We start from the raw sequence: 8,121 nt of genomic DNA on the forward strand, positions 1-8,121 counted from the left end.
AGCCGCCATCTTGAATGGTCTTCATTTTCCTCAGTAAAAAGGTACATGAGGAGCACCGGACTCTCGTAGTTTCCTGGTCGTCAACTCATTTCCTCAGACGAGCAGAAAAGGGAGAAGGAGGAGGTGAGCAGCTGAAGAAATTTTACCAAACAGACTTGTTTTTCTTAGTTAAGTTCTGATTTCTGGGAAGGTCTATGTTCAGAAATGAGCCCCTTTGTAAACGGGCTGGTTGTGCTGCAAAATGATATATAGGACTCCTCCAAGGGCCATGCAGGGAAAAGTTGATCGAGGGTTTGAGAATAAGAGAGTTCATTAAAAAAAAATAAAACTTTTTATTGTTTTGAAATAGTAGATTCAAATTTTCCAATTTTTATAACTCACTCAAGGTCTAAATACAAATTTAATTGTGTCTCTACTAAAAATACAAAAAATTAGCCGGGCGTGGTGGTGGGTGCCTGTAGTCCCAGCTACTTGGAGAGGCTGAGGCAGGAGAATGGCGTGAACCCGGGAGGCGGAGCTTGCAGTGAGTCGAGATTGCACCACTGCACTCCAGCCTGGGCGACAGAGCGAGACTCCGTCTCAAAAAAAAAAAAAAAAAAGTTATGATATCTCACTGTTTTAAAATTCACGTTATTAAACTGGTATTAGAATAATTTAGCTTGGTTTTAATAAAGAACTCTAGACTCGTGGGCATGTTCATGACTGCAGGAGTTTGGTACCCACTCAGAGTGACAGTCTAGTCACTAAACCCTTATGACGTGCTTGGGTCTCCATGCAATGGACTAAAGAGTGGGAGGATGTCTTTGCAGTTACAGGGCTCCTCAGATACGCTCAGGTTGACAATATTTACTTCTGAGTGTTCTGTATTTATCACAATAACAATGAAACTCCGATTTTATTATTATATTTTGTAACCAAAACTATACTCATTCTACAATGTGCCCCCCCTTGGTTTCCTGTCCTGTTTAGTTTTTGTGACACCGCTGCTTGATCATTTTTATCAGCCCCATGTTTTGAATGGGGAGACCAGCAAGGTTAACTACCTTGCCCTAAGTCATCTAGACAGAAAGGGAGAAGGCCCACAAAGCCAGATTGCTTCCCCCATGCCCATGAAGCTGGCTCGAAGGACTCACAATAAGAGAGGTGGGGCAGAAGAGTGCCTTCGTGTTGCTTTAGAACATAAGATTATGTGCTTCAAGAGCAGAGGGCAGATCATTTTAAAGGGTCCTATTTCATTTTATCAGATTCAACAGGAATAGAAGAATGTTGGAGTAGCCTCAGGCGAGCAATGTGCTGAGATCAGGAAGTGCTTGCTTACCTGAAGTCGTATACTTAGTTACAAGTGGGACAGGTGTACACGACCTATTTTGATGCTTGTATGGATGCGGGTAGAACAGACGTCTTACGTTCTGGAAAACGCAGTGATGGAATGGAGAATTGAAGGTTTCCACTGTATTTTGAACCCTAACTCATTTCTTGCTAGTCATCTCTGACTTTCCCTTTTCCTTTTTCCACTCCTCTGATAGCTAAACAATCCACATGTATTGTTCATTATTACCAAGCCTCCCTCTCTCCCTCCCTCCTTCCTTTCTCTCTCTCTCTTCCATTCACTCACCATTCCAAGTTTGGCCATCATCACCTCGTTCCTGATCACTTTAATACCTCCTAACTGATGTTTCTTTTTTGGACTCCTTTCCACCTGAATTCAGCCCCAACCCATAACACGATCTAATTAATTTTCCTGAAACACTTTGATCATGTAACCACTCTGACCTCAAAATGTTAATAAGTCCTCTGGCCTGTTGGAGAAAATAAAACTGTTTTAAAGCATTGCATTCAAAGTCATACTGACCTTTGCTGTTAGCTTACTTGGTTACTGGACAAACTATTTGCTAGAAATGCCTTGACGTTTTTGCCACCAAATTTTTATTCATACTCTTTCATGCAGCAAACATGTCTCTTTTCCTCTGCATCACACCAATCAGACCAAAATTTCAAAGTCAAACTAAAATTAACCTTCTCCATCAAGATTTCCCTTAATGCTTAGGAACTTAATGGTCCAGCTTGGAAAGACATGTTTACTTGGTCACCAGCCACAGCCAAAGCTGATGGTAACCTTGTCCCGGCCTCAGCAGGAGATGCAGAGGGGCCGAGGATGCTAGCACAGTAAGAATGTACTGGTGGGAAGGAATGGAGGGAGAAAACACAGGGCTGTTAGGTGAAAAAAAAAATTCAAGGATGGAATGGTTTTGGAGATTAATTATAGGAAAGGTGGAGAAAAAAAATTGGGTTTGAGATCATGAAAGATAAAGACGGCTGTAGGGAGAGGGAAGGAGCCTATAGGTATGGCCGTAACAGGGATTGTCATAATTTTAATAAATTGTTTTAGGTAACAGTGAAACAGTGGTTACCTGATTCCCGCAATAGTTGCAAGGGTTTCCATCTCTTTGAGGGTGTGATGTGAACTTTCCAAAGAAAGGATTATTTTGCAGCCTTAAACAGTCCAAAATTCCTTTAAAAATGGGAGGCTTTAAGCAGGAAACCTACTACCCTCTTGAAATTGTATAATAACTATTTCTACTTAGGTTGTTATTTCATCCAGTTGGAGGGACCTAACCACTTTTGGTCCATACTACCTTTCACAAACCTTTCAGTGGAGACTTTGATCAAATCCCACACAATTTGACCTTATCATTACTAGAAGTTTACAACATATACATATCACATGCCATGTGTTAGTCACAGTCTGTCTCCAGGATTCAAGTCCTGGAGACAAGTCCAAAGTTATAATTTTGAACATTCGGGACCACATGTAATATCAAGGATATAGCGTTTGTGACTAAACAATAAATTGGAAGAAACTCATGGTAATGGCATTTGGCTAAAGTTAAAAGCTTAGTTTTAATGGTTGTGAAGATCTAAAAGAAACTTGGTTTTTGTTTTCTCCAAAACTCTTGCTCAGTTAACTGCATAATATCCAATTATGCATCTTAGGAGAATTAAGGGTTGAGAAAACCCAGCTACTATTGGAATCTTTGATTCTTTAGAATATGCTCTACCAAAACCAGTGCTTACCCAACTAAAGTCTTCTCTCTGGGATTTAGTTGATTGTCATAACTTTTGAGCTTGCTTGTAAAGCCACAGAGCCATTACAGCTAAATGCTGCAGTTTCAAATGTTTTAAAACTCTAGTGTTATAGCTGATTTTGTTCATGATTTGATCAGGAAAGATAAAAAAATCCTACGAATCTTTCTTTTTTTTCTTGATGTCTTAAATGAACTGGGGTTTTAATGTTTATTTTTTCAGACTGTAGCATATCAGCTGCAGCACATCGTTTTTATGGGTGTGGGAATCAGAAGTCACTAAAATATTTGTATCTTAAGGCTGGAAGAAAACTGCAATTATCATTTACTGCAAGTAAGCAAGGGGCCACCAGGAGTGCTTTGTTTAGTCTGATTCTTCTTTACAGTGAGGGGAATGTCAGGCTACCCTTCCAGCCATGTCTCCGGAACAAATTTGCTACGGCTGCAGGTGTTGTACTCCTATAAAAAGGTGTAAATCATATGTCATATGTGTGGTTTTGCAGAAATCCAAGGGCTTTAGGAGTTTATAAATCCAGTTTCCCTTAATTTGTGAAAGACATCATAAAGATGGCACTTTTCTTAGGTCAGAAGCAAGAATTGGTTCATTTTTCTTTGATTGGGAGAATCACATTCTCCATTTAATGAGTCACAAGTTAAGGACTTTATATTGGTTGAAACAGGCACTTCAAGGCCTGACTTTCAATCCTCTACATCAGAGTTTCCCAGCCTCAGCACTACTCACATTCTGGGTCCAATAATTCCTTGTTGCGGGGCAGCCTGTGCATTGTAGGATGCACATTAGAAGCCACTCACACCCCCTTCTCCATCAGTTGCCATGACAAAATAATGTCTCCAGACATTGCCAAATGTTCCCTGGAGGATGAAGAAATCTTTCCTAGTTAAAATCTACTATTCCAGATTTACTTTATGTTTGGATATTAATTAACTACAGCCTAGTTTGAGGGGCCTGAAATGCCTCAGTGAACTCTCTTGAACATAAATGAGGACTAGGGAGGAAAAGGTATTGAGGAATAAAAGAGTAACTTTAGTTACAGGAGCTTGGGTTGTGAGTACATAAAGGAAATTGTCATGACTCCTAGAACGCGACCTGGAGGACTTGTTTTAATCTGGAGCAGAGCTCCAGGCACTCCTGTCTTTTGTAAGATTTTAAGAAGTCCAGAATGGTCACATTTCTTGAAAGACCCAGTTTGCTTTGATGTGGGGGCATCCTTAAACTTCAGGTGTACATCCCTATAAAAAATTCACTGATATGTGTGCTGGAAAACCAGGCATGCCACTCCCATTCTGCTTCCCATGGCAGACATCACTGATCCATTCTTGCACTCTTTAATGCTGAGTGTAACGTAACACCAAAATCTTTATCAACATGAGACTCCAAGCATTGCTACCAATATGTCCGAATTAGAATTTAAATTGAAACCTATTTGTCACCCGTGCTTTTAAATTGTTGCCAGTTATTTTAAGGCAATGGTAGCCAGTGATGAAATACATTGTTGGAAATATAACCTGCAAACAAAGCCTCAAAGTCTAGAATGGAAAAATAACGTAAACAGCAAAGAAAGCGTGTTTGGCAAAATTACAAATTTTTATAAATTACAAAGACAATGTTCATTGTTTTTTTTGACACTGATGCCATGAAGATTTATTTTCTCAAGGTCAAATGGTCACTTAGGTTAAGTGAGAAATTCTGTAACAGAGATTTTGTGGGTAGCAAGAAGGTCTTCACGGGCCTGAACTTTGCTCTGGTGTGTCAAGGCTGCCCACCAAGAGCCACGTTTGTGTACAGTCCCCAAAACTGAAGAGAAATGAAAGACAGCTGTGAAAGTGATGGACCATCTTCTGAAACAATGGGTGAGAAGGAAGACCCTGAGCATCTGCCTGGGTTGCTGAAATAAATCAGAAAATTCACCCTGAGTCAGGAATTTGCTGAAAGTAAAACGTGTCTCCAATTGGGATTGACGGTCACCAGATTTGTGGAAATCAAAAATCTCTGTTCCCTTTTATGTCCAAAGGATCTAGAAAACTCTGGAAACTTCTTCAGTAGAGAGACTCATGTAAAATCAAAGGTCTTGCATTAGTTTGGGAGCCTTGCTACTGAACCAGGAAGTCTGGGAGCGAGCCTGGCAATCTGTGGTGTTATCTAATTCTTAAACACACTCCCCAGGTGATTCTGATGCATGTTAAGGTTTGAAAACACTGATCTAAGGCTGGTTTATTTAACTTTGATTTGCACAGCACTTTCCCCACCCCCACTCAGATTGTTACAATGCAGTGGTTGGGATGGGGCTTGATTGTCTGCATTCGTTGTTGCTTCCTGGGCCATGATCCCAGTATCTAAGCAGTGAAAGTGATTTTCAGTGAGTAGTGAAGCAGACACAGGCAGCCACCAGGAGGGTGAACCCAGAGGGCAGTGAGCAGTAGGAGCTTTGCTGGACATCGAACCCGAATGTCACCTGTTATCCATTCACCAGGAGACTGGGAATGCCTGTGACGGGGTGGCTGCGGGCTTCCGTTTAATACCGTGGCAATTCTCACCTGGCTTCTGACTGCTGCCAAGACAGATGTGGCCCAGAGAATAGCCAATAGCCATTGCAAGGAGACTGTTGGGTCTTCATGCCTGATTGGCTGCTTGATCCTGAAGTGCTTTCACACAAGGGTAGTTTTATGACCTCATCTTAGAACAAAAATGCCTTTATCCAACTTACTCAGTATGACTGGGTTCAGAGTGGCTTTTAGTTATTTCCAGAAATCAAAATCACTCTCAAAGGAGGAAGTTTTGCTGTTACAGAGTGTTATGGTTAATACTGAGTGTCAACTTGATTGGATTGAGGGATGCAAAGTATTGATCCTGGGTGTGTCTGTGAGGGTGTTGCCAAAGGAGGTTAATATTTGAGTCAGTGGGCTGGGAAAGCCAGACCCACCCTTAATCTGGATGGGCACCATCTAATCAGCTGCCAGCACAGCTAGAATATAAAATGGGCAGAAAAACATGAAAAGACTAGAATGACCTAGCCTCCCAGCCTACATCTTTCTTCCATGCTGAATGCTTCCTGCCCTTGAACACTGGACTCTAAGTTCTCAGGTTTTGGGACTTGGACCAGCTCTCCTTGCTCCTCAGCTTGCAGATGGCCTATTGTGGGACCCTCTGATTGTGTAAGTTAATACTTAATAAACTCCCCTTTATCTCTCTCTCTATCTGTCTGTCTGTCTATCTATCTATCTATCTATCTATCTATCGATCGATCGATCCTGTTAGTTCTGTCCCTCTAGAGAGCCCTGACTAATACACAGAGACAGCTGGAAAAAATAAGACCCAGTCTTGAAGGTGGCTCAAGGCAGCGGAGATGTGGGGAAGGAGAGCCTTTCAGATGAGTTCTGGGAAGGCTGAAGCAGCCATGTGAGTGTCCACGCTTTGGCAGGTTAGACATTGCCATGCCTGGTCATTGATGGGTGTATCTTGCGTGGTTTGGTATATGCAAATGGCCTCAGAGAACAGGCAAGGAGGGAACAAAGAAACCAAGAGCTCAAAAGAGAAACTGCTCTGTTTGCAGTTTTGTCGAAGGCCACCTCGTTAGCCTTTCACAAAACCGCTCTGTCGGTGGGAGGGGAACTGGCGATACCACTGTGGTTCAGTGAGTCAGCCCGCTCCCCATAGGCAGGGAACCAGACTCCCTGAAATGTTAATTATCTGTTAGAAAAAAACAGTTTATTTTACAGAATTTCAAAAACAATAACTCAATTCCTGGGCAGACTCTGTTATTTGACTCCCTTAACTTACATTGAGATAGGCTCAATAAAGGTACATGAAAAAATTATAAAGTGGGCTTTTGAAAGGAGACATCGTATGTTCCTTACTCATATGGTTTAGATACCATAACACTTACACACATGGTGATTGAGTTACAGTCAGAAAGGTGCTATAAAATGACATTTCCTCCCACCAAGTTTAGATTGCCTGTGCAGTTCTAGAGAGAAGTATTAATCTTCAACACAAGATGATCGACTCCATTCCAGCAAGATCACATTGTTCTTATACTTTCTTTGGTTATTTTATCAGCTCAGCTGCCATTGTTTCTCCAGTGATAAATTGCACTTTTATTCATTTCTTTATTTTATGGAGTGCAGAGTCATAGTAATTTCCTTGTTCCAGTTCCATTAACTTCCTGGTAGTATTGTTTAAAGTCTCCAGGCCCTGATGTGTAATCCAACTGTTTCCCTAATATGTGGGAAGCAGCAAACTGCTTGTTTATGTCATAAACAACTCTTGCTATATCTTTTCCCATGAAAATTCTGGCACGAGCTTAGCTCAGTATTCTAGGGCTAAGCATAAACCTGGTGCATAGAGAGCCTTCCTGGAGTGTTTGAGAACTGAATAGAGGAACTAGGACTGGTCTGGAATATCATACTTATCCCACCAACCAAGTTAAGCTTCAAAATTTGGAAAAGAGATCACATACACCAGAATTATTTTCATGTTCATATCTTGGTAGATTCCTCAAACTATCTACACTAGTTTTTTTTTTTTCCACTTTTCTCAAGTCCTTGATTTTACCCACACCTTCCACTATGTCACCATACAAATTAAACCTCATTTCATTGTAAAAATTAAGGTCATCTGATTAACGTGCTTTCAGCTATCCCTCCATCTCAGAATTCCTCCACATTGCTCCTGTCCTCTCTGCTTCAAATCTAAACCTAGAACCAGCATGGCTTTTCTTGGCCAAAGTGAATCCACTCACCTGTGCTCCAGATGGCACTGTTTAATCCACCATCTCTTCTTTTTCTTTTTTCTTTCTTTTTTTTTTTTTTTTTTGAGACAGAGTCTTGCTCTGTTGCCCAGGCCATATGTAGTGCAGTGGCGTGATCTCGGCTCACTGCAACCTCTGCCCCCTGGGTTCAAGTGATTCTCCTGCCTCAGCCTCCTGAGGCTGCCTGACTAATTTTGGTATCTTTACTAGAGATGGGGTTTCGCCATGTTGGCCAGGCTGTTCTCGAACTCCTGACCTCAGGTGATCTG

Source organism: Nomascus leucogenys, chromosome 5 (genome assembly GCF_006542625.1).
Source record: "Nomascus leucogenys isolate Asia chromosome 5, Asia_NLE_v1, whole genome shotgun sequence".
In the NCBI taxonomy this organism is placed as follows: Eukaryota; Metazoa; Chordata; class Mammalia; order Primates; family Hylobatidae; genus Nomascus; species Nomascus leucogenys.